Below are 27499 nucleotides of genomic sequence, written 5' to 3'. Positions count from 1 at the left end.
GCATTTTCTGACAGAATTGCAAGGGTGCCAATATTTTTGGCCATGACTGTACGTGGTATGTCATTTTCATTACAACTGTTCATGGAAAACACAGAGACAGTATTCTTCTTTCAACACCTACACGCTGTCAAGACAGCTCTTCTAGAAATCTATCTGCTGCTATCCATCTGAACTTTGGCAGAACTAATTATATCAAATGATTATCAAATAAAAGTAAAAGTCATCAAATTTGAAAAAGAATTTGAAAAACTACTGGCAATTCATTTTTTAAAAATTCAGTATGTAGGTGCATAGTAAACAAAACCAAATCTCTATACCCATTTCTCTACAATTGGGTAAGTATAAGCTCTTCATGGAGTGGAGTTCTACCATGCCTGAAACCATTCAGTTCTGAAAATTACAAAATATTGTGGTCATTTATTTCCACATATAGTCAAATGGACCTGGGTCAAATGAGGCAGCCTCTAAATCAGCCCAAGCCATATCAGTCCCTATTTTGAATCACCAAAAAGAAAATGTGCACATAGAATGTAATGGGAGAGTGGAAGACGTAAAACGAAAAAGACACCTTTACACAAAATCTAGAAGCTGAGTCATGCCAAAACTTTTCAGCCTACCAGAAAAAGTCCAGTTGCCATGACTCAACTTCCAGATAACCTCACCTGGATAACTGAGAATCTTTACAGCTTTACACAAAATGTGTGTTCATATTATGAGGCAGGTCTTTGTGCTTATAAACCCAACTACTGTGTAAAGATCAACATTTTAATACTAATTATGGTATATATAGTAAAATAACACCTTACTCATGGAGCTTCTAATTGTCAGCACTGAACTCTTACAATGTTAACATTGTTATCTGAAATGCTGACATGGTATAAATTTGAAAAGCAATGTTTCCCAACTATCATGGAACACAATTAACACTTTAGGCTAAGTATGTATTTTACTAGCGACCTGACTATGAAAATCACACTTACATTTAGCAAGAATATAGTGTTGAGAAAGAAAATCTATCACACTGTCAATTGCTGAATTTGATCCACACATTCTCTTTTTTTGCACACTGCAGAGTTCCATAATTTACCTGAGGAGAAGACAAAGGAACCCTAACTACACTAACTAGAGTAGATAACACATACTTCCACTACTATGTCTTTAATATCACAGTAAATACAACACATCTGTAAAATTAGAAACAACTGAGGTGCTAGCCATGTTCTACATTGATTCACCAAGTATTCAGTTATTTAGGATTGCTCCTTTAATATTTCCCATCTCTACAAGAGAATCCCTCAATCAATTTATTTATTTATTTATTTTATTTATTCAATTTTTACCCCGCCCCTCTAGACAACGTCTACTCGGGGTGGCTTACAAAAATTAAAACACATTAAAACAATGTAGAAAATAACTAGCATAATGCAATTATTATAATTAATACTATCCAAGATGGCAACATTAAGAACCAGAAAAAAAGGGGGGGATAACTTAAATGACTGGGGGGAAGGCCTGTCTGAATAACCATGTTTTTAGTTGGTTTTTGAACACACCCAGTGAGGGTGCCAGCCGAATTTCAGTGGGAAGTGTGTTCCACAGCCGAGGTCCATCAACCCCTATGGACCCCCCAAAAGTCCCATAATTAATACTATTATCAAAGTATATATGGTAGAGAATTTGGGGGCGGGGAGACCAGTTTGTATCAGGAGCCACAGATAAACTGTGATGTAAAATGGCCAAACTGCAGTAACAATTGCAAGAAGAAAAAAGCCTCTGTATTTTACTTCATGCCATTTCTATGGAAAGTGAGAGCTAAGGAGGCATTTCAGAGGCTAGAAACTGGTAGAGAGGGTTGAAATCCAGTAGTGACCTACCAGAGCAGAGAAGGGCTCAATGAGATATGGGAACTGTGTGACAAATCTACTGAATTCCAGAAACAGCAGCAATTCTGGTGCTGAAAGTTTACAGCAGAGTTTGGTAATATTTCACACATTAGCAACCAAAAAACAAAACAAAACAAAACAGAACAGCCCAAATGTCTATTTTACAATCGGCTTTCTTTGAACTGTGTGACCTTCATTCATCCAAGCTCCTGCAGTGTATTTCAGTTGTGTTTCGAGACAATCGCTCTGCTAGTTGCTGTTTGCCTGTGTAAACCTCCGCTAATTGTTGTCCCTTTGCATCCAGGTATACTGACCATAGAAAGCATTGCCCCATCCTAAGCAACCAGCAATATTTTCTAAGACTGCTGGGATAGAAATTAATTTACAGTGCTATTGTATAATAGCTGCTGGTGTCACAAGACGTCTACTAGGTGGGAGAAGGTTGAGAACTTAGTGCCGTATATATTTCATATAGGGAAAGGATGGGGGAATTTGATATAAGATGGTGATTAGTCTGATGGCTCATAATATTTTAAGGCAAGAGGGGAACATGAAGGATAACACCCCACAGAGCTATTAACATGCTCCCTCTCTCACCTTTCCAACAACACCTACTCTCCACACCAACAAAGTTCAGGAAAAGACACGCAGACTTGTCATTGTAGAGAACACTGTTATACAGTACATGATTATAATAACTAATGCCTCAAGTCTACATACTTCTCCCTTGAAATGCAAGGGTCCAAACAGCACCGTTTGGTTGTATATGGATTTTTAAATAAATGCATAAATAAATATTCCAATAAATAAATATTCCAATAAATAAGTACTGTGCCCTTGGATACCAAGAAGACCATAAATTTAGCACTTCAAATTCAAAGTGGTGAATATGAAGCGTGTCTCCAAACACAACATCTCTAAATCAGCCTTTAGATCAGGGGTCATAAGGGACCTTTAAGGCTTATTGCACACAGTAATGTATGGAAAAAATTGTCAGCACTATGGAAGACAGTCCTAATAGAGAGGACTGGTGTGTGTGTCTGTGGGTGTTTGTGAGTGTGTGTGAGATAGAAAGAATCATTTATACTTTGTAGTTATGTGTTGTTGTTTTTGTTTGGGGCATAAGAGTTATACACATGGATTTTGAATTACACAGAGGTCTTGTGCCCTTACCTCAGCATTGTTGAAGGGAGAAGTGTAGATGTTTAACAGATTATTTATGACCTCATGTCCTACCACTGTAATTGCAACACATTGAGAATAGTTTCAAACACTCTTTATCTGTACCTTGTTCAATGAATTAAAATATGCTATGAAATTTATGTTAACATTGACTGGTAATTTTTGTTTGCAAAACACATTCACACTATGGCTCACCAAAAAAAAAAAAAAAACCAAGGGGAGCAGGGGTTGGGGGCTATCACAGAAGCACCTCTCTGTGGCCAACATTAGTTTTAGGGGTTTAATGTAGCCATTTTTGAACTCTGTGAAACTGCAAAAGTTACTTTTATTTAATTTATTTAATGGAAGCCACAATGTATTAAAAATAAAAATACAGTATCATCTGTGTGCTAGGATGAATACTGTTGGTTTGTCCTGATCTCAACAGGTACTTGATGATTATTTTTTCATATGGATGGATAAGAGTATAGAGTAAGGTATTCCAACTTCCCCAGCTATCCTTCAGCTTCATCTACACAATGTCTATTTATGTGGGTATGTGCAAGAGCTGTGAATTTAATCAAATGGGGTTTGATCCTGCTGTCTATGTGTGGGAAACGTTTCCATTAACCTCAGAGGGGTTATGCTTGCTTAAGTGCTGCTGAAGCAAATGAAACATCTGTGCATGGTTTGCTCTTTTTAAAAAAAAAAATAAAAAACAGTCAGAAATATTTATATTCTTTAAAAACTAAAAACATAGTCATGCATTTTGCAACATTACAATAACAATTTTAAAACTGAAGTGACGATACAAAGTGATGCTGGGGTTTTATGTGTTCTGTTGAAATAAAAGATGGGAGTTTAGAGGATGAGCTGTTTATTTTTAAAAAATACGATGAATATATATATATATATGTTGTTACATATATAAAAAAATCTAACTCATCCACCATTCACAACTCCAAAGCCTCATTAAAGACATTAAATTCTGAAGAGCAAATTGTGTCCAAACAGTAAAATATTCAGGACTCATGTGATTTCAATTATTCATTTAATTTTTTGTTTGTTTTATATGCCATTCTTCTGTTGGAGAACACCTGACAGGTCACATAACGGAGCTCAAGTTACAGAAAGCCAGATTTTGGTTGAATAGCATTTAAAAACTTGTTAACTGACTAGTATGACAATGGAACCAATTTCCTTAGAAAGTGGTGGGAGTTCCAATGCTGGAGGCATTCAAGAAAAAAATTAGACAACCATCCGACAGATACACTTTGATTTAGATTCCTGCATTGAGCAGGGGATTGGACCCGATGGCCTTATTGCCCCCTTCCAACCCTATTATTCTGTGATTCTATGATTAGTGGCTGTTATACTTGGATATGTCCAATACACTGGCAATTCTCTTGATCCAATTGTTTGGGATGGAAGCAAGAGTCCTCTGAATTCTCTAATTCAGCTGGTGAAAATCATAAAGTGACTGGCATGGATGCTAATAGCAACAAAACAGCCAGGTTTAAATAGTAGATAATTTGCGATGTGGCTATGATAGTCATGCTCACTGAAAAATGGTCCATTTAGAACATGCCTTCTAGCCTTCAGAACCATATAAATGTATAAGGACCACAGGGTCCTCACTCAACTCTTTCTTCATGTAACGAATTCATCACTTCAATCTTTGTTTCTTTTAGAACAGATTCTTATTACACCCAATACAGGGAGCTCTTAAAATAAAAACTTAAGCATCGTAGCATGTCCAGAAGTTTGTTGTTTATTTGTTTTATATATATATATATACCATTTACTTTTAAGTGGGTGGTGTGAGGCACAAGAGAATAGCAGCATCATTTCATGGCCTCCTGTGAATATCCCTGTTATCTAAGTCAAGGAAGACGAAGATCAAGCATATATTTTTATCTACATTGGAAAACCAAGAGAATAAATTATTAATTTAATGTTGCTTTTTAACATTATGCCACTATCCTTTAACTTGGCGTGCCCTGATCCATGGGGTCACGAAGAGTCAGACATGACTAAACGACTAAACAACAACAACAACAACAACAACAACAACAACAACAACAACAACAACGCTTTAACTTTACATCTGGCCCAAGGGCCAAAGTGGGCAGCCTGATATTTGCCTCCTCCGGGCCAGAAATGACTATGCTTTAAATTTACATCTTAATTCTTCTGTTTATGTACTTTAGGTAATAATAACACAAGTACATATTACAGCCAAAATTTCCATTTGATATATGCCAGTGTGAGAAAAATGATCTAATGGAACACTCCTACAGTAGTCAATGACATCACAACTGTGCCAGTAAACAGCAGGACAGTCCAATATTGGCGTCAGTCCAAATACAAATGGTCTGCATCATGTTTATTTTCAAAACTGACCACAAGGTGGCAACAAGGTGATATCTTACTATGGAACAAATGTGGTTCCTCAAATCATTGCCACCCCACTTTCTGGGTTTTCATTCAGATCACTTTTAATCCCATTTTCTGCTTGAGCATAAAACACTCCCAATGGCACACAAGCTATTTCAACATGCACCAACAACACAAGATATTTAAAGCCCACAAACAAAGCAACAGCAAGTATATGAATGGTGGCCAAAACAATATTGCCAATAAATACATCAGTAAGGAAAATCATTTAAGTTAGGGTGGCAAACTGCCACTCATTAGTAAGGTGCTGATTATGTATCTGGATTTACACCTATCAAGGAGATGTCGTAAGCACATTATAGTACCACTTAAGGTACTGTATGGCAACAATTTGACCTGTTAAGCTATGATGCATGAAATACAGCTGGACCAAATCGCTCCAACACTGGTTGTTAGACCATTCATTCCCTCATGAAAACAGCAATTGTAGTTATTTTGGGGCGGGTGGGTGAGGGGGATTCTACATCCTAAAAGAAACTTATTTCACACAAGAGCAGGAAAAAGGCACCATTGAGAACCATATCCCAACATTGCTTATGTCACTCTCTCCATGATATTTGCATAAACAGTGTGAATGTCTTCAGGGAGGATGCATTTGTACATGCAGCTGGCCATACAAAAACTTTCATGTGAAACAGTATGTTCATAGGTCAGAGTTGTGTGAAAAGCCTCATGTGTACAGAGAGATGAGCATAGTTCTTCTTCTTACAGATGTTTGTGTTGCACACAATCATGTCTAAGGAGAGACCAACTGACACCCATAATGTGGACAAGGGGGTTACTATCATTGGACACAAGTCAAAGCAAGTCACAAATAAATAGATGAATGTGTTCAGACATTCTTTCTGTCAATGAGCCAAACAAGGATGAGACCACATTTATGCACAGGAACAAAGCAAATAATAATAAAAAAAATCCACAGCTAGCAACTATTTTATTATGATTGATGGTAAATGCCCAGATTGTCAAGCTTTCAAGTTTTCAAAACTCCACATCAAGTTAAATGGTAAAAACTTTGGATCTGGGAAACCATGGAAGTCCATTTCAAGCCACAGAGAACTGCAGTTAGGTAAAAGTCCACATTAGAAAGTGAGGCTTGATGGATTGAATAGCTGTGCAAGGATCACAGAATCTCTGGCTAAAACCCATTGGGAAGGGAACAAGATAAAGAGTTCTATTCTCTGCAGAGAAAACAGTGACTTGCATCTGCAGTTTACACTGTAGACTCTAGCTTATTATAATTCTGTGGCTCTGCCTCATAGTCTGTGGAAGACTCATTTGGTGAAGCCACGGCAGAGAGCCTTTAGAGTAGCCATCTTAGCATTGACTGTTTCACAGATTGGAACCCAACCTTATTATAGAGAAGCATTCATCATTCCTTCTACTCACTCAGATAGTTACAATCTAGTCCTATGCTTCAACCATGTCATATCTAAAGATATGATTTATTGTATCTCAAGCACAATGCTAATCTATAACATTGCAGAAAACAACCTATGTGAAACAAGATGCACTCTACTCAGGTAGCTAACTACAGTTGTGCCCCGCTTAACGATTGGCCCGCATTATGATGAATCCGCTTTACTACGATCTTTTTGTGATCGCAAAACAATGGTCTAAATGGGGGAATTTCACTTAGCGATGATCGGTACAGTATATCACTGTACTGGAGCTTCTTATTGTTGATAGGAAACAAACTCATTGAGAAGATACTTCTGGCTTCTTCTAAGCTGAATGTCAGAATTTACATTGTACCACAAAAGTACAGACTAAGAGTGACTGTGACATGTCGGTTCAGCTCTTTTAGTTCCAAATGGACCATAAATAATGCAGTATGAATTTCACAGGTACTGACCTTACACCTTATTTGGAGGTCTTGACCACTATGCTATGAGAATGGAACATAAAGTTAAATGAGTACACCATGAAAATGTCCTTTTACTACATAGGGTTTGGTGAGTATTCACTGGTATGCATTCCTCTAAAATCTATGCACCTTTAATTAAAAGAAAGCAAATTCAACAAAAATTAGGGATTTCTAAAACAAAGTAGACTGAGAGACTGCAATCAAACATCTGAAAATAATGCATTAGAGAATCACATTCAACCAATTTGGGTGATATGTCACTGCTGCATTTTGTGTTAAGAATTCTCAGCTCCATATTTATTATTTTTTATATCCATCCAGGTGTAGGTTCAATGTCTTCTCAAAGCACACATTGATCTGTGGTCATTTTACCTTCTATTGGCCCCAGGAGCACAAAGGCACTTGGCCATCAGAAATCAGCTTAGTCTTGGCAAATAAGCCAGAATGGAGTGAATGGAGTGATTCCAAGGCATGTTCTGATTGGCAAACAGAACATGCCATGGATCAGCTGCCACCATATCACCCCCAACAGGAAACACAGGTCCATGGCCTATCTTGATCTTCCACTCTGGGATAAAATGGCTTAGAACATATTTTAGGCTTGAAATACACCAGAACCTTGAGGATGTTGAATGCATATTAACAGGATATTTAGACTGGTAGAGTATAATTAGAAGAGCAGTAAACACTGCAAGCCCATAAGTAAGGCCAAAAGAGACACCATGAAGACTGTGGCACATAGGAGAGAGCATGTGGGTAGATGGGTGAAGGAGAGAATATTCCTTACATGAGCATAGTATATAAAAAGCTGTATTAAAAGGACAGTGTCTGTCTCCCAAGATGAGGACAAATATTTTTCAGTAGGATATGCAAAGGAAAGAGAACTAAGTCTCCTCAATCACCCTTCTGAAATAGTTATTATTTTGTGGCTGCCCCGTTCACAAGGAATAGAAAACCCAGCAGATCTGCCCCGCGCTCCTTTGCAAACAAGTACACATGAAGTTCAGTAAACATATTATGAGTATTTGCGGGAGATCTTCCTATAAAGTTCATTATTGGGCAGTAAACTGAAAGAGAAACTCATGCTGATTTCAGCACATGCTAAGACAGAAATATGAATGGTAGAAAAAAATACAGTTTACATAGCATTTGGAAAAAACACCACCATCTTGATAGCATTACACAGAATAAAGTATCTCTGTACATGGTTGTTGTGGGTTTTTCGGGCTCTTTGACCGTGTTCTGAAGGTTATCTCTGTACACATTTCATCAACCGTAATTGTTATGTTAGCTAAGTAAAATTTTGAAGCTACAAAACTGTAAATTTTTATATGGTGGAGCAATTATAATCCCAGAACAAAACATTTATATAGAAACTGCAATTACAATTAACAGAAAGAAGGTAGTAGGTATGAGTTTAATAATTCTATTTGGAAACAAAAATTAGAAAAAATCTTCAAGCTACTAGTTTTGACAGTCCAAGATACAGCTTTTGCAAATAATGTATGAGCTAGTGAGATGAATTTTTTAAAAAAAAAATTATTTAAAATATTATTATATAATACTAATAACAATCATAGTAGTCAATGGAATAAACAAATATTAACTATTAAAATGAGGAAATCTTGTTTCTTCAAGAGAAACCAATAACCATGACTTCATTAAAATGAACAACTAATGTAATAAAAGGAAATATAACCTGAAATGATTTTTTTACATTACATTTAAGGAAAGAAAAAAATAAAAAGGACACAAATAATCATATACTTATCATTGTCCAAATAATAAATATTACTTCAAGAAAGAAATCAGTCAATGATTGCTAAAGATTGGAGATTCATCTGAACCAGAAAAAAGAATAATTATTGCAGTCCTGGCTTAGGAAGAAATAAACCACTTTACTTCCAAATTCTAGTCTCTTTCAAAGAAAAAAAACATTTCCAATTTTGAATTTCTGGGAAAGCAGCAGATTTTGGTTCTCAATGACCATTCAACTGAATAGCAAAATATATTTATGCTACAATCATTACTCTGAAGGAAGGTCAACACAAAACAACTTCTGAATAAACACAAATAGTATTGCAGTGTTATCCTTTTAACTGCATGTGCAATAATTTGCCAGAAAACAGAAATGCTTTTAATCTGTTTACCCATACCACCCAGACAGGTCTTCACACAGCTGGTTCTGTTTCTTATTTGAAATAATCTTTTGTGGTATTTCTTAAAAAATATTGCTGTCACTTTATCTTCAAAACATTGAAGGCCTAAAGATTGCTTTCCTTGGTTTTGTTGTTTGGATTTACTTTCTTTATACTTTCAGTTGATATGGCCTAACGGGCAGCAGTGACGGGTCCTAAACGATTGCACAGATATTTCTAAATTTCATGTTTGGATGGCAAAACATGGAGATTTCTTCCAGAGTAAATCTGCAGAAAATATCTGTTAACATTTCTTTGGCAAGGTAGCAAGACGTTTGATGTAGAATCAGAGTTTTATAACATTTCTATGTCTCAAAACAACACAGAGAACCAGAGGCTGTTACCAAACCAGGTGTAACTGTATGATTTCAGCAAATTTGGGAGGAAGAAAGATCAGAATATCTAAGGAATATATACTTATGGACACTTGCATAGATACATACATACAGACCGTCAATCTGATCAATTCATATGCATAACAATCTACCATTTTATAACATCAGACTGGTGCAAAAGCAATCATTGAAGAGATTACAATGCATTTAAAAACCTACACTATCCCCGAAATTTACACTTTTTTGTTGTTCTTTTTGTTTTTTCTTTAATCTGGCTTGAAATAGGAAGAAACCATAGCCCTCAGAGAAATAAATTAATAGCACAGTAAACTAAGTTAGAGGAAGTGATCATCAACCAAGTTTTTCAGGATTCTCTATCCTCAGTATTCTATAGCTATTCTGAAGTCTGAGTATGTAGTATAAAATGAACAAATACTGAAACAAAGCAGACACTAAAAAAGTGAAGATTTAATAGCAGTGTCTGTACTTATAGCAATTTGGGAGGAAATGGCTTAAAACAACTGTGACTCAGTATCTTGTTTTTATTCTATGCTTTTAACTAATCAGGCGTCTTTTTTAAGTAGGGTGGGGGAGAGGAGTAGAAAGAGTTAAAAGCTCCCTACCATTAATTTGCATCTGATGCTTTTAGTGTGTGTGTTTGTGTGTGTGTGTGTGTTTTCTTCCCCGAAAAGTTGGCAGAGCCACCGATTTTCCATAATGCAAGCATTTGGGAATTGTGAGCGGAATGAAACCGATCCAATCTCCTGACTGCGACATGAATTTTCATTAATTACAACCTTGTCAGCAAAAGCATTATCAAAGCTGAATATGAAAATGCTAATGAGTTCTCATTTGCATATTTTTCTTTGTTGGAATGTCATTAATTATTACATTTTATGATGATGAATGCAGCTGTCGAAGCTCTCCGATGCATAATTAGCTATCAGAATGCCAGGAGCCGATCAGCATTTTTGGGTAAAAAAACCGCCAAAAACTCTCACACAACAACAACAACAAATTTCACTTCAACGTCTTCCATTTCTCTCTTCTTATTATGGGGTGTGGGGGGGAGGCTAAAGTTTTTCACAAATGATGATGGTTCTGCCATCTTTATATTTTTGGGAAAGTTATAGTATGTCAAAGAAAAAGATTTTCCTTAATTTTATGACCAAATTATTTTGTTTTTGCTGATCTCAGTCCTATACAATTGGAAGAGGGTTTAATAAAAAAAATCATTATTCCAGCTTAATTAATGCCATGCTTAATTATAACACCATGATGTCAGCGGTTTTAATTAAGTATTGGCTCAGTTACAAAAAAAAAAACTCCTTGCTGTAGTAAGAGTCACTATCCACACATTTGTGCAAATCTTTTAACTCTCAATTTTAGAGGGGGAGGGGAGGGGCATTTACTGGTTTCAGAGCCATTTCAAACATCAACAAGCATTACATTCTGCGTAATGGAAGAGAGGGGTAGAAAAGGAGCTCTCTCTCTCTCTCTCTTTGTGTGTGTGTGCGTGCATGTGTGTGTTCAGGGGGGGTGTTGCTCAAGTATACTCCTTGGATACACTTTCAGCCTTTACCTACTTGACCACTTTTTTGAGCTAAAGTGTAAGTGAAGATGACAAAACATAGCTCATCCTCTCTCAGCCGCTGGGAACGGTGTTTATAAGTAAAAAAGGAAAAACAACACAGAGCAGATGGGACCATTACACATGACCAAACCAATCAATCACAGATGAAGGGCCCAGGTGCAGCGCAGCCGCGCAACAACGCACCATTTCACAGTCTGTCAGACACATACACATGGTCGTACATGAATGACCCTCCTCAGCTCCCCCAGGACCTCATCTGGAGCGCTTCTCCCCTTTCGCCTGCCTAAGCTCCAAATGACGTCTTCATAATCGCCCTGTCTCTCTATCTACTTTAACTCTGGCTAAGAGACAGAGAAGGAAGAATGGATAATATAGAGAAGGACTTCCATCATTTTCACATATAAATAATTCTTACTTCTTTCCCCTACCTTATAACTTGTTCCACAAATAGCTAAAAAAAAGTGTGTGGGGGGGGGGACTCTTTATTTTCTTAACATTTCTGTGGTCAAAAACCATAAAAGCACTGGCTGCAGTAAATCTACTGGATGTGTAAATGTGTTCTTCGAACAGCACACCCAACCATAAGCTCCTTTTTAAAAGGCAAATATTTGAAACAGACAGTAGTACGATATATTGAAACACACACATTCAGATATACCAGCATTTCCGTCTAATCTCAGTAACTATCCACATTTATGCTCTTGCAATGCTTACCGTATTTTTTCCTCCATAAGACGCACCGGACATTAAGACACACTTAATTTTTAGAGGAGGAACACAGAGAAAATATGTTCTGAACCAAATAGTGTAATAAAATATTTAATAAACTATAACAGAATAACATTAGAACCATGTAAAGTGAACAGCAGTCAACAGTGGCATTAATATAGACCATTATCAGCCAGTGATAAGACCTATACCACTCTACCTATATTTTACATTTCCTTTCATTCACCTCCTCCCCATGCTTATAGAAATGTCTCAATGACAGATGAGATTGTTGTGCAACTCTGCCCATCTACAGTGCAAGCCTATATTATGTTAGAAATGGTTTGTCTGATTTGGCACTGCATTGAGAGGTCCCTTTTAGTTGTGTGGAGGATAAATAGTAGAATTAAACTATTTAACAGCTGGTTTTCCTTATTTACTTTAGGTTATGCAAAAGAACAGCAACACAAAGCTTAACCTGATCCCATTCACGAGCAGTAGCACATGCTCAGCATAAGACCAAATCTCCATTTTCTGACATAATTGAACGTTTATAGCATGCAAGGCACAACAGGTTAGGCCACACAAAGCCAGGAAGAATGTTCTTGATGAGCCAAAAAAACTGAATACAAACTATAGTAGCTGAAATCAGGAAGCAGGTACTGTAATCCAGTTAGAAGTCACGAGGCACAGTTAGTTTCCTTGCTGCAACACCCTTTGGGAATACATTCTCTATTAGATGCCCAGAACTAGTTGAAAAGTTTGCAAGTTGAATCCAAATTTCCCATAGAAATGCATTGAAAATTAATTAATGCATTTTTATGGGGGGCGGGAAGGTCAGAAACTTTTAAAAACTTAAAAGAAAGTCACTTACCAGGTACTGTAGACTGAGCCTTGCTCTTCACAGTGCCTTGGTAGACCCCAGAACAGCCAAAAAAGAGCTCCAAACAGCTAAAAGCCAGCAGGCACCCGGCAGATGGCAGCCATTTTGTGCTCTTCTCCGCTCCTGCTCCTGCTCCTTCCCCCTCCCCTCTCCCCACCTAACAGCTGATCGGTGCTGGTCTGAAAGGCTTTGCAGGCAGCTTTTAAAGCAAGTACCCCTATGCTCGTTTCTACACAAGCAAGTTTCAGCTCAAACGGAGCACCTTTTCACCCAAGCACAGTTTAACCCAAAACAAGCAGCTTTTAAACTACATTTTACATTTCAAAATGACAATACCAGGCAGTCCCAGGTCTCTCTCCCAGCAATCTAACTGCTTGGTCTAGCAAGGAAGCAGACAAGCAGCCTCTTCACTAACTGAAAGTTTGAATTTCCCCGCTTTCCCTGCCTTCCCCGCATATTAGGTATGCTAATATCTGTGCACTGGAGGATTGTGGGAGGAACATTCCAGCCCCTGATAGGGGTCCTGTGGGGCACCCCAAAACACTGAGGAGCTCTCTTGGTCTCTTTTGGGACTAGGGCTGTGCAGCCCTATTCTGATCAGGAGGTGCAGCTGGAGGGTCACCTTGCCTTTGGGGGATAGGGCACAGAAAGGGGAAGAATTTTCAGGGGCCATTCCAACTCATACCTGGCAGGGGAGATACCATTATTGTAAAAGTGGTTTTCCCAGGGTAAAGCTCATCTATTGCACTCTGGATGTGCTGATCCCTGTGATTTCCCCAAATGTGGGGAAATCAACTGCCTAAGTGGGGGACTGTGTGGTTTCCCCTGGTCTTTCCCCTTTGGTCCTTAGCTGCTTTCATTGCCTGCTGCCATAGGCCTGTTAGCCTTGCTGGTTTTCCAGGTGGGCTGCAAGAAGCAGATCCTGGAAAGCCAGAAATGCAGAACGGTGAGGTCCAAAGAACAAGCAGTCTTTAGTGCCAGTTCAGAGGTCTCCCAGCATGGCAGTGGGAGGCTTCTGAGTGGTGGTGGCTGAACCCTTTTTTTTTACTATATTTGCTCCATAAGATGCACATACTTTCCCCCCCCACTTTTTTGGGGGGGAAGTGCGTCTTATGGAGCAAAAAATACGGTACATTTCAATTTTAATTGCATGTATATTAACATAAGTACAACTCACTTTAAAAATAATTTATTTCCTCACAATTTTCTTTAAAATCACATATATGGACTCAAGCTAATGGAAACGGCAAGGAAAAGAGCTAAGTGGTTTAGGTTCATGTTGGAGTAGGAGTAGACAGAATTAGGTCTCATCTCTGTTCTGGTATGAAGCTTGCTTGGGCCCATCACCATTATGTAAAATTGCATACTTTTTTATTTTTTAGGAAAGGGAAAGAGATGATATGCTGCATTGCCTTCATCTCCTTGGACAAAGTGGGATATATGGGACTAGCAACAAGAAGCTACAATTCAGAGTGCTCCTGTCTAATGTTCTGATCAGTTAACCATGCCGTCACTGGTTCCTTCTTCCACCAACAGACAAAAAATGATTTTAAAGCAATTAACCATGCTTAGTCCTTACTTAATCTCCTTTGAGAGGGAAGTTCTTTCCCATAGGATTCCTCCCCAAATCTTTTTATACTTCTGCAAATATTGTGGTTCACCCACTCCTATGGATACCACCCTCTTGGGTATAAATGGTCACTTCTCAGTGACAGAAACACAAGTAGTGACACAATCATGATGGTATTGATCCTAATATCCACAAGCAGAACTCTGCTCACTGGTGAAAGGAAGAAAATGATTTTCATTGATTCCTCTGGGAATTCCCTGCACCCTTCAAAAATATCTTCTAGGAAAGTTGCAGGGCACTCGAAAGCAGCATGAGAAGTGAAGCTGAGAACTGCAAACTGTATTGGGGTGGGTGGGTGAACTCCCCCTTCTAAGAGCAACAGACTTTTCTGGATCAGTGTTCCCCCGTCTGGTGGATCAGCAATTCAATATCTAAGGAACAGATATTAAAAATCTCAAGGATGGCAAAAAAACAAAGAAACAATAAATTAATATTTTAAAAAAGTAAAGTTGTTATCTTCTGCAAACAAAACTTTCAAAATACCTGACAAAGGCAAAGCTGGTGCTAACAAAACAAAAACAAAACAAAACAGTATCAGTATGACCACACTAATAGAAGATGTTAAAAACTATCTAACAAAACTCAATTGTCAGGGCTATTTTTTGACAGGTGTGAGTGATAGTGAGTACAAGAGGGTATTCTGTAGAACATCTTGACTGCTGCCATTGCTGTTGTCAGCACTCAGGCTGCCCTCTGCTATGTAAAGTTTGGCATCCTTTTTTCTTGCTGACAAATTGGGCACAATATTGTGCAGGAATAGCAGGTCATTTCCTGGCTTTTAAAGTGATGAGTACAGAAGTACAATATTCCACAACTCTTTTAAGAAGTAAATTTACCCTCTAATTATGAATATCAATAGTACAGTACTGTGGGGCGTGAATAGTCTAAAGAGACATCAAGAAAAAAATTCAGAAGTGTTTGAAAAATGTTTGTTTTTTATTTTAATTTTGGGCTAAGAAAAAAATCATTCCAGATATAACCACTCCTATGCTTATTTAGCCAATGGATCAGTGAGGAATCAGTCTACACGCAAACCATTACACATCTGCAACCCTGCATGCAAAGATATGCTGTTGGGGCAGTGAGGCAAGCAGAGGAAACAGAGGTGGGAAATGTTTAGGGTTTTTTGGACTACAGCTCTCAGAACCCCACAGTCAGTGGGTACCAATTAGAGATGGGCTATTCGTATCCCTGGGGATACGAATATCAGTAGTGGCACCACAGGTGCCATGGAGGTCCATTTTTCCCCTGCCCAGAACCGGATTGTCCATTTACCATTTGGCACATGGCACGTAGCTCTGTTGTCATTGCATCAATCACAGAAGGAGAGCAAACAGCTCTTCCTTGCCTCCCCGCAGAGCCAACCACTCTGACACCGAGGCGGGATGAGGAATCTCCCTGCTCAACCAATGAGTGGTTGGCTCTGTGAGGAGATGGGGAGAGCTGATCAGGCTCCTTTCACGACTGGCATGATGATGATGATGATAATGATGATGATGGAGTTCAGTGCTGTACATTAGGTGGACCAGATGGTTCTGAGGGGAAGGAATGGACCTTCGTGTACCCCAGGGGTATGAATACGAATAGCCCACCTCTAGTACCAATATTTGCTGTGGTATTCGGGGAACTGTAGTCTAAAAAAAAGCAACTCCTATCTTTGAGAAGCAGCGTTTGAAAGTGTGGACACTCCACAAATAATCAGCTTTACCATTTGAAGGGACATATACAAACACAGGCTCATCTCGGTTAATGCCAACAGCACTAAATACCATGAGTGCAAAAGAATTAGGTTTAAAAAGTAATACTATAAAAATATTGAGGATGTTGTGGATATACATTGCAGATGAAAACTAAAAAAGAGGTGGGTTGGAAATCTAGATCAATCTAATGCCCGGTAAACGAACATTAGCAAAAGTTATAAAACACTGAATATGCATCTTATTACGCTGCACTCTGGCACCTAATCTTTCTGAGTCTTTGGCTTGAAATATAGGTGAACATTATCTCACCTTTTTTTCACAGTTAAGTAATACTATATTTAACTTGCCATAAAACAGAGCAACCAAGAAGTGATTTGGATTTCTTTCCCATGAAAAACTCAACTCCACCATTACACCCAATTATTTAGAAAGCATTTACCTTAACTGGATCGTGTCCAATTTATATTGCATCCAAGAGTACTGAAGGCTGAAGAACTCTCAGAACCACAGTCTATTATTCTCTTGAAATCATGGAAGTGTTAAATGATTGGAGGAGGGCTAACATTGTCCATATCGTCCAAAGGGAAAAAGAAGGAACCTAGGAACTACAGACCAGTAAGTCTGATGTCAATTCCAGGGAAAATTCTGGAGCAGATTATACGTAATCTATATTGACTTCAGCGAAGTTTTGATGAAGTGTGCCATGATATCCTGATTAGCAATCTAACTAGTTCAGGGTTGAATAGAAAAACTATCAGGTGGATACACAGTTGGTTACAGAAATGTACTCACTCAGAGAATGATTATCAATTGCTCCTTTGAAAACTATGAAGAGGGAACTTGTGGGGTACCACAATATTCAATCCTAGGTTTGGCACTCTTCAACATTTTTACTAATGACTTAAATGAGAAGCACAAAGAATGCTTAAGAAATGTGCAGATAACACAAAATTGAGTGGAACAGCTAATACAGTACTCTGCAAGACAGAAACAACATTAAAAAAGATCTTGATAGGCTTGAGCACTGAAGTGAAAACAAAAGAGTGAAACTTAACAGGGATAAGTGCAAAGTTCTACATCTGGGACCAGGCACTAGCTTTACAGAGGTTAGGTAGCAGGACACCATTCAGATCTATGGACGTGGCCAAAGATCACTGGGGGGGGGGGGCTCTGTCTAGTTTGTAGGTGATGTGAATACACTCAGTTGCTAAGTCTCTGAGGGGAGACAGGGAGTGGCTTCTTGTGGCCTCTGTAACAAAGGAAGCCATGAGGAGATTTTCGAAAGGGCTGAGTGTGTGAAAGGTAAACGGCTACTGTCTAATGAACATCCAATATGTGAAGTGTCTTAAGGCGAGGTAGGCTTGTGGAAGAAGACTAGTAAGGCCACATCTTAGTTGAGGTAGAAAGAAGACATTACTTTTGGGAGAAAGGAGACATCCAGACAGAGCACAATTTTGTTAGCATGAAATGTTAACCAAGATGTATCTGAACGCAAGACACAGAGTTTAGAAGCCCTGCAGGCAGAAGGACATCTACCAGGAAAGCGGACTTCCAGGAAAGGTGCAACATGCCAGCAGTTGAAATCTAGAAATTCTCATGAATCTAGAAAGTACAAGAGGCAGAGACCAAGGAGGTGTGGGAGGTCAAAACATTGAACCTAGGTTCTTAAGGCCCATTAAGAAACATTTACCAGTAGTGAAGTACTATATACATGTAGGAGAGCTAACATCCCAATCTCCAAAAAGGTGAAAAAGGAGAAACCAGGGAACTACACATCGGCCAGCCTGACATCAATCCAAAAGGAGAATTCTGCAGCAGATGATAAAGCAGTCACTCTGCAAGCACCTTGAAAACAATGGAGCAAATGACTAGAAGCCAACATGTCTCAAGAACAAATTCTGCCATACTAATCTGATCTCATTCTTTGATTAGGTAACCTCCCTGGTAGGCATAAGGAATGATGTAGATGTAATATATCTTGCCTTCAGCAAAACATCTGACGAAGTGCCCCATGATATTCTAATTAGCTAGCTAACAAGGTGTGGCCTGGATAGAACAAGTTTACAGAACTGTACTCAAAGAGTGCTTATCAATGGCTCCTTCTCAAATTGGGAAAAGGTAAGAAGTGGGGTACCCCAAAAATACTGGGCCCAGTGCTCTTCAACATTTTTATGATTTGGGTGAGGGAATGGAGGGAATACTTATCAAATTTGGAGAAGATACAAAATTGGGTGGAATAGCTAACACCTTGGAAGACAGGAACAAAATATAAAAAGATAGGCCTGAGTACTGGGCTGAAAACAACAGAATGAAACTTAATAGGTTTAAGTGCAATGTTGTACACGTGGTAGAAAAAAACAAATGCATACTTACAAGATGGGGGATACCTGGCTCAGTAACACTACAAGCATTAGCCAGTGTAGCTAATGGTGGGGCTGGGGCTGGCATTTTGATGCACATTTGCACAGTATCTTTTCTCCATTCTTATTTCCACTGGAAAATCAGATGCACAGCCATTTGGGACACTTCTGGTAACCTTTGTATGAAGCCTCTTAGGGCTCTTCAGGAAGCCCTTCTGTCTTAAAACACATTGTTGCACAGAATACTGTTTCTCAACTTTACACTGCACAACAACTGTAATGCCATCATCAGTGGCAACCATTTTGGGGAATTAAAAATGGCTTATTCTTGTCCCTATGAGATTTGAGGATCCCTAACCTCTAGAGGCAACTCTACACATGGGCATCACCAGATGGGCAATACCAAAATCAGGTTGATTATGTTCTCTGCAGCCAAAGATGGAGAAGCTCTATACAGTCAGCAAAAACAAGACCTGGAGCTGATTGTGGCTCTGATCATCAGCTTCTTATAGCAAAATTCAAGCTTAAACTGAAGAAAGTAGGAAAAACCACTGGACTAGTCAGGTATAATCGAAACCAAATCTCTTATGAATACACAGCGGAAGTGAAGAACAGATTTATGGAACTAGATTTGGTGCCTAAAGAGTGCCTGAAGAACTATGGATGGAGGTTTGTAACATTGTATAGGAGGCAGCAACAAAAACCATCCCAAAGAAAAGGAAATGCAAGAAAGCAAAGTGGCTGTCCAACGAGGCCTTAGAAATAGCAGAGAAGAGAAAGGAAACAAAATGCAAAGGAGATACGGAAAGTTACAGAAAATTGAATGCAGACTTCCAAAGAATAACAAGGAGATATAAGAGGGCCTTCTTAAATGAACAGTGCAAAGATATAGAAGAAAATAATAGAAAGGGAAAAACCAGAGATCTGTTCAAGAAAATTGGAGATCTTACAGGAACCTTTTGTGCAAAGATGGACATGATACAGGACAAAAATGGTAGGGACCTCACAAAAGCAGAAGACATCAAGAATAGGTGGCAAGAATACACAGAGGAATTATACCAGAAAGATCTGGATGTCCCGGACAACCCAGATAGCATGGTTGCTGACCCTGAGCCAGACATCCTGGAGAGTGAAGTCAAGTGGACCTTAGACAGCATGGCTAACAACAAGCCCAGTGTAGGCGATGGCATTCCAGCTGAAAAATTTAAAATATTTAAAGATGCTGCTTGTAAGGTGCTACACTCAATATGCCAGCAAGTATGGAAAACTCAGCAGCGGCCAGAGAATTGGAAAAGGTCAGTCTACATCTCAATCCCAAAGAAGGGCAGTGCCAAAAAAATGCTCCAACTACTGTACAATTGCACTCATTTCACACGTTAGCAAGGTTATGCTCAAAAGTAGGCTTCAGCAGTATGTGGACTGAGAATTCCCAGAAGTACAAGATGGATTTCGAAGGGGCAGAGGAACTAGAGACCAAATTGCTAACATGTGCTGGATTATGCAGAAAGTTAGAGAGTTTCAGAAAAACATCTACTTCTGCTTCACTGACAATGCAAAAGCCTTTGACTGTGTCGACCACAACAAACTATGGCAAGTCCTTAAAAAAATGGGAATGCCTGATCACCTTATCTATCTCCTGAGAAATCTATATGTGGGACAGGAAGCAACAGTTAGAACTGGATATGGAGCAACTGATTGTTTAAAAAATGGAAAAGGAGTACGACAAGGCTGTATATTGTCTCCCTGCTTATTTAACTTATATGCAGAATACATCATGCAAAAGGCTGGACTGGATGAATCCCAAACCAGAATTAAGATTGCTGGAAGAAATATCAACAACCTCAGATATGCAAATGATACCACTCTGATGGCAGAAAGTGAGGTGGAATTAAAGAACCTCTTAATGAGGGTGAAAGAGGATAGCGCAAAAAATGGTCTGAAGCTCAACATCAAAAAAACTAAGATCATGGCCACTGGTCCCATCATCTCCTGGCAAATAAAAGGGGAAGATATGGAGGCAGTGCCAGATTTTACTTTCTTGGACTCCATGACCACTGCAGATGGTGACAGCAGCCACGAAATTAAAAGATGCATGCTTCTTGGGAGGAAAGTGATGACAAACCTAGACAGCATCTTAAAAAGCAGGGACATCACCTTGCCCACAAAGGTCTGCATAGTCCAAGTTATGGTTTTTCTAGTAGCGAAGTGAGAGCTGGACCATAAAGAAGGCTGGCCACCAAAGAATTGATGCTTTTGAATTGTGGTGCTGGGTGAGACTTTTGAGAGTCCCCAGGACTGCAAAGAGAACAAACCTAGTTATTTTGAAGGAATTCAAGCTTGAGTGCTCACTGGAAGGACAGATCCTGAAGCTGAGGCTCCAATACTTTGGCCATCTGATGAGAAGAGAAGACTCCCAGGAAAAGCCCCTGATGTTGGGAAACAGTGAAGGCAAGCGGAGAAGGGGACGACAGAGGATGAGATGGTTAGACAGTGTCATCAAAGCTACCAACATGAATTTCACCAAACTCTGGGAGACAGTGGAAGAAGGAGGGCCTGGCGTGCTCTGGTCCATGGAGTCAAAAAGAGTCGGACATGACTTAATGACTAAACAACAACAAAAGCCTCTAGGAGTTGTGGAATGGGAAGGAAAAATTTTAATGCCTGAAAATTTTTGTATCAGTTGCAGTACAGTAAAGCCAAATATGATATTTGGCAAATCTACTAATATAAAACAACACCTGGTAGCAGCTACCTCCTGCACAAGCTGCAGCTCCTGCATTACTCTCAAGGGAATCCCGACATAGATTGCACTGCGCTCTTCAAGTTACCAGTGGATGCAATTCTGTGGCCAGCTATCTCTATATAGGAGTGGCTGTATGAAAATAGAAAAGATACCCTGAGCCATTGAGGTTTTCTGGGCCTCAAGCAATAGAGATGAATTTATAAGTAGTCCCAAACTCTGAGCCTGATTTTCCAGAAGTGCAACCTCCCGCAACACATGCAATAAGCTTGTTTTCCTGACTTCTTGGAACTTACAGGAACTGTGCACCAACAAAGCTACCATCTTTCCAACATTCAAGTTCAGTGTATTAGGCCTCATCCAGTCCAATACAAGAACTTATCAAGGTCCAGGACTTGTACCTGATACTATCTGGAGGCAACTGGAGGGAACACATCATCAGGATACTGAGATGCCTTTTATTAGAAAGCAAGAAACAGACAAAGTGGATTTTGATATCCTCTTTCCATGACAGGTGATAATCATTCAATCTCTACACATAATAGCAATACATATCATTATGACTGATTCTTTAAAAAGAGAAGTCAACAGATTTCAGTTATCAGTGATTTGATTTATGTACTCTACAAACTATTGCAGAGTATTTCAACTCCAATACATGTACTCAATATACTACTACTACTACTACTACTACTACTACTACTACTACTACTACTACTACTACTACTACTACTAATAATAATAATAATAATAATAATAATAATAATAATAATAATAATAATAGTGTGTCATTGAGTCAATTCTGACTCATGGTGACCCAATATGCAAGGTCACCATAAGTCAGATGGCAACTTATGGATCAATGCCCTCAACACAGCGGTTCAAATTGCAATCACTAATGCTATGACCGGCTGAACTACTAATTATATTTGATGCTGAAGTGCAACTATCTCTCCCTTTTTCACACCTAGAGGAGTGTTTGTGTGTGCTTGTTACATGATCCTTAAAGCAAATACAATGCAAAGGCAGTGGAAGCTTTTCTCTTCTCTTTTTAAAAATTCATCTGATGAAAATCCCATTTCCAGTGTAGTTAGACTGGTGTGCAGGGAAGGTCCCTCAGGTGACAAGTATTTGGTGGTATGAGTAAAATGCATTCTTAACCAGTTTACCTGGACCATGTCAGCCAGCTGATTTTTGTTCTGCTCATAGTGAAGAGAAGCCTTCTGACACAATGCTTTTCTATTAAGCACCACTCCCTACTTGTGCTTGATGGTAATTAAGCAGGAAAAAAAGGGGGGGATATGTAGTTGTGGCTATGAATTAAGAAAGATCTATCTAGTTTGGCCCCTATTGGCTTCTGATGTAGTACAACACACATTTACACATCAGTGTTGCGAAAGTTCATCTACCCCTACAGGAGTAAATCAGGAAATTAAAATTGAGAAATTTGGTTTATATATATTTTACGATTATGTACATTCAGATATGATTGTATATGTAAAGGTATATGTAGGTATATAAGAATTTTCCCATTATACACATTGCATGAGAACTCCTACAGATGTTACTGTTACCTAGAACTTCACCACGCCCTCTGAATTTCCTAGTTGTAAAATGAACAAAACATACAGCATTACTTGGCTTCTCCAGTTTGCACAGCATCTGACATTATTTAATCCCAAAGTTCATTTTAAAAGCAAAAAGCAAAGCGTGCTGCTTATATACCGCCCCATAGTGCTTCAAGCACTCTCTGGGCAGTTTACAAATTAATTATGCAGGTTACACATTCTCCCCCCCCCCCAGCAAGCTGGGTACTCATCTTACCGACCTTGGAAGGATAGAAGGCTGAGTGAACCTTGAGCCGGCTACCTGGGATTGAACCCCAGGTCGTGAGCACAGTTTTGGCTGCAGTACAGCGGTTTTAAAAACCCTCAGCAAAAAAAGGAAAAGACGGATGAGAAAGGATCAGATTTGAATACCTAACACTACAAAGTAATCCACAAACTCTTGATGGGGAATGTATTTTGATGGGGAGAGTCTTCCTTTTCAAAAGTTACCTAAAATCCCTAACTGAAAAATGCTTATTGGAGATATAAAAATCAAGTGAGATATATATGTCTGTATTGCAAGCATACAGTCCTATTTAATAAAAGCTCAAATGGATCCCTGGACCTGAATCTAATTAGGCTCAAACAGGGTAGAGCCACTGATTCAATGGGAACTTAGATTAGCGTTACATAAATTCAACTGATTAAATGGACATATTCTAGTTCAGGACTAAAATTGGATAGTCTGACTTGACATTTACATATAAAGATCTGATCATTATGGGGGGGGGGAAGCAAGAATATGATACCGACGGCAGCAAAGAAATATAATCATTAATTATATTACATTTTAAATCTAATTGAAGTTTTCTAAAAAAAAAAAAAATCAACAACAACAAGGATTTATTTACACTTTGCCAGTAAAAACTAGCTATCTTTGGCAGTCAGCTTTCAACAGTATGGAATTGTGTTCATGCATCTGTGGCTTACTTTTCAGTGTGAAAAGGCTGCTCAGTTTAAGGCACTGCTCTAGTAATCTGTGATTACATCTCACGGTAAATAATTAATGATACACAATTCCTGCTCTCCTCCCTCATGTAAACCCAAGACAGAACAAAAACTGCAACTGCAAAAGTTTTCACAAATGTAGATCCTACGCATGTTTCTTTTGAGGAAAATCCAATTAGATTACTAATTGTGGAATGCCTTCAAAATCATAGAATAGTGAAGCTGGAAGGGGCCTATAAGGCCATCAAGTCCAGCCTCCTGCTCGATGCATCTAAGTTTCACTTAAATGCTTCCATGGTTGGAGCACTCCCCACCTCTCAAGGTAATTGATTCCACCATCTCACTGCTCTAACAGTTAGGTTTTTTTTCCTAATATTCAACAGAAATCTGGTTTCCTGTAACTTCAGCACATTTTTGCATGTCCTGCACTCTGGGATGATTGAGAACAGATCCTGCCTCTCCTCTGTATGACAGCCTTTCCAGTATTTGAGAAGTGTTATCATATCACCCCTCTGTATTCTTTTCCCAAAGCTAAACATGCCCAGTTCTTTCATTCTTCTGCATTGGGCTTGGTTTCCAGCTCCCTGATCATCCTTATTGCCCTCTCCTTAATTTGTTCCAATATGTCAGCATATTGGAACCAATGCTGAATAGAGGGGAGCTAACACCTTGCAGGATTTGTAAACTATACCTCTGTCAATGCAGACTAAAATAACTTACTTTTTTGTAGCCACATCATGCTGTTGGCTCACATTCAGCTTGTGATCTACTATGACAATTCCAAAATTCTTCTCACTCATAATTTTGCTAAGCCAGGTATCCCCCATCTTGTAGCTGTGCACTTGGTTTCTTTTTCCAAGGTACAGTACTTTGCACTTATCCCTACTGAATTTCATTCTGGTTTTTTTTTCAGCCCAGTATTCCAGCCTATCAAGATTATTTTGAATTTTGTTTCTGTCTTCCCGTGTTTTAGTTATTTTACACAAATTTGTGTCATCTGCAAATTTGACAAGCATTCCCTGCACTCCCCCATCCAAGTCATTAATAAAAACTTTGAAGAGCACTGGACCCAGGACTGAACCTTGGGGTACCCCACTTGTTACCTCCTTCCAGTTCGAAAAAGACCCATTAATCATCACCTTCTGAGTATGATTCTGTAGCCAATTGTATGTCCACCTGCCTGTTGTTCTATCCAGCCCACACCTAGTTAGCTTGCGAATCAGGATATCATGGGGCACTTTGTCAAAAGCTTTGCTAAAGTCAAGATATATCATGTCAACTCTACAGAATTCCCTCTGTCTATCAGGGAGATGACCCGATAAAAAATGAGATCAGATTAGTCTGGCAAGATTTGTTCTTGGAAAATCCATGTTGGCTTCTAGTTATTACTGTATTATTTTCTAGGTGCTTGCATAGTGACTGTTTTATAATTTGTTCCAGAATTCTCCCTGGCATTGACATCAGGCTGACTGGCCTGTAGTTCCCAGGTTCCTCTTTTTCACCCTTTTTGAAGATAGGGACAACATTAGCCCTACTCCAATCATCTGGGACCTCACGTGTTTCCCGTGATTTCAAGAAAATAATGGACAGCAGTTCTGGAACTTCTTCAGCCAATTCCTTCAGTACTCATGGATGCAGTTCATCCAGTGCTGGAGATCTGAACTCATTCAAGGTGGTAAAGTATTCTTTGGCTATTTGTTCATCAGTTTGCAGCTGCAATTCAGTCCCCTCCACTTGCATTTCACATTTGTCTGGAGGTTCATACTCTGTCCTATGGGAAAAGACTGAGCTAAAATAAGAATTGAGCACCTCTACCTTTTCTTTGTCATGCTGAGAGACCCCACAAACAATATGGAAGTGCCATTTTTGTAAGACCAGGTATTACAGTCTACTCAAAGTACTGTCTCTCCCCATATGAGTCTTCTTGGTGCATGAGATCATTAGAGGAGGCTCTTCTCTCGTCCCATTTCCAACACAGGCATGGCTGATGGGGACACAAGAGAGGGCCTTCTCTGTGGCAGCTCCCAAGTTATGGAATGCTCTCCCTTGAGAGATCAGTCTGGCCCACTTCCTTTTATCTTTCTGATGACAGTTAAAGACCCATCTTTTCAGGGAGGCTTTTAACAATCATGATTAAGTCCCTGAATGTGTTTTAAAGGTTAAGACGGTTTTTCATGTTTACTTGCTTTTAATTATTCAATTATATTTTAATTAGCATAAAGTTTGCTCTTTTAATGTTTAACGTATGTTTTTTATTTCTCTAAATATTGTCAGCTGCCTTGAGTCTCATCAGGAAAAAAGGCAGCCTACAACACAGAAAGACAGATGGGTTTTACTGGACACCATAGAAAGCTTGATAGTCAAAGTGGCTGTGTGCATATTAATATTGATTTATAAACTAGCTAATATACCATTCTGCTTTAAGAAGCCATTTAAAACCAAAATACTCATTTTCTAGTTGGAGATTTCAACTGTCATAGCAACATTTGGGGCTATGAACATGATGACGAAAACGGCAAAGTTGTTATAAAACAGGTAGGCCACTCACCGTGCTTTATATATTATCCTAAACTACTCTGTTCATTTAATAGTGGCAGGTGGATGAGAGGCTATAATTCAGATCTAATATTTGTTAAGCGAGCCCATCACTCAAAAGTGCATTAAGAACTTAGATGATCTAAACCCAAACACTCAGCACAGAAATATTCTATGCCAGATATACTCAGCCATCTGACCTCAATCTATACCTTTCCATAGGAGCTATAATTATAAAAAGTCAACAGGGAAAAGTTACAACAATACTAGACGCAGTTGTACTTCAGATTGCCCTTCAACAACATAACTATCATCAATTTGTAACTTCCATTTTGGAATATTCTTGTGCCTCAATTCCAAAAGGGTGCTGGATCAACTACATTCCAGGTCTCATTCTGAAAACATGTGCCCAATGCTTAGATTACATTTCACACTTTGAAGAAAATATTTTTAGTGGACATACAATAAAAGCTCGGAGAAATTTTATCTGGACTCTTGTAGAAACAAAAAGAAGTAACTGGATAGACACTATAACAGAGCCTGACATGGCAAAAGAAGCAGTCTGAAAGCTTGGAGACTACTGAAATCACTGAACAATGCTCAAAACAAAAGGACACTGTATATAAATACAACCCCAAACCAAATAGCACACCAACTGCTCCTGGCAGGGAAGACCAACCAATGCACAATACAAATACAACATCAAGGGGATATTCAGAGTGAATGAAAAAATGTTCTAATACCTTCATATTGGCAGATCCAGAGGAAGTAATAATAATATGTAGGGATGGCAAAGCATATTATTATTACTTCCTCTGGATGGCAAAACAGTGGGACTCTATATCTGATTCGAGCAAATTAAACATTTTGGGCAAAACACAAAGGAATGGCTC

General features: G+C 38.8%; 1 protein-coding gene and 1 pseudogene across 38 annotated transcripts in view; one reads left to right on the top strand and one right to left on the bottom strand.

Moving 5' to 3' along the window:
• The window catches only part of TCF4 (transcription factor 4), a 414402-nt gene that overhangs the window by 233053 nt on the left and 153850 nt on the right, over positions 1-27499 (bottom strand). The gene's annotated exons all lie outside the window — the stretch shown is intronic.
• LOC140705104 (U1 spliceosomal RNA) lies at positions 13764-13914 on the top strand (annotated as a pseudogene).

Source organism: Pogona vitticeps, chromosome 2 (genome assembly GCF_051106095.1).
Source record: "Pogona vitticeps strain Pit_001003342236 chromosome 2, PviZW2.1, whole genome shotgun sequence".
NCBI classification, from domain to species: Eukaryota; Metazoa; Chordata; class Lepidosauria; order Squamata; family Agamidae; genus Pogona; species Pogona vitticeps.
This window is presented reverse-complemented; position numbering and strand designations above follow the sequence as displayed.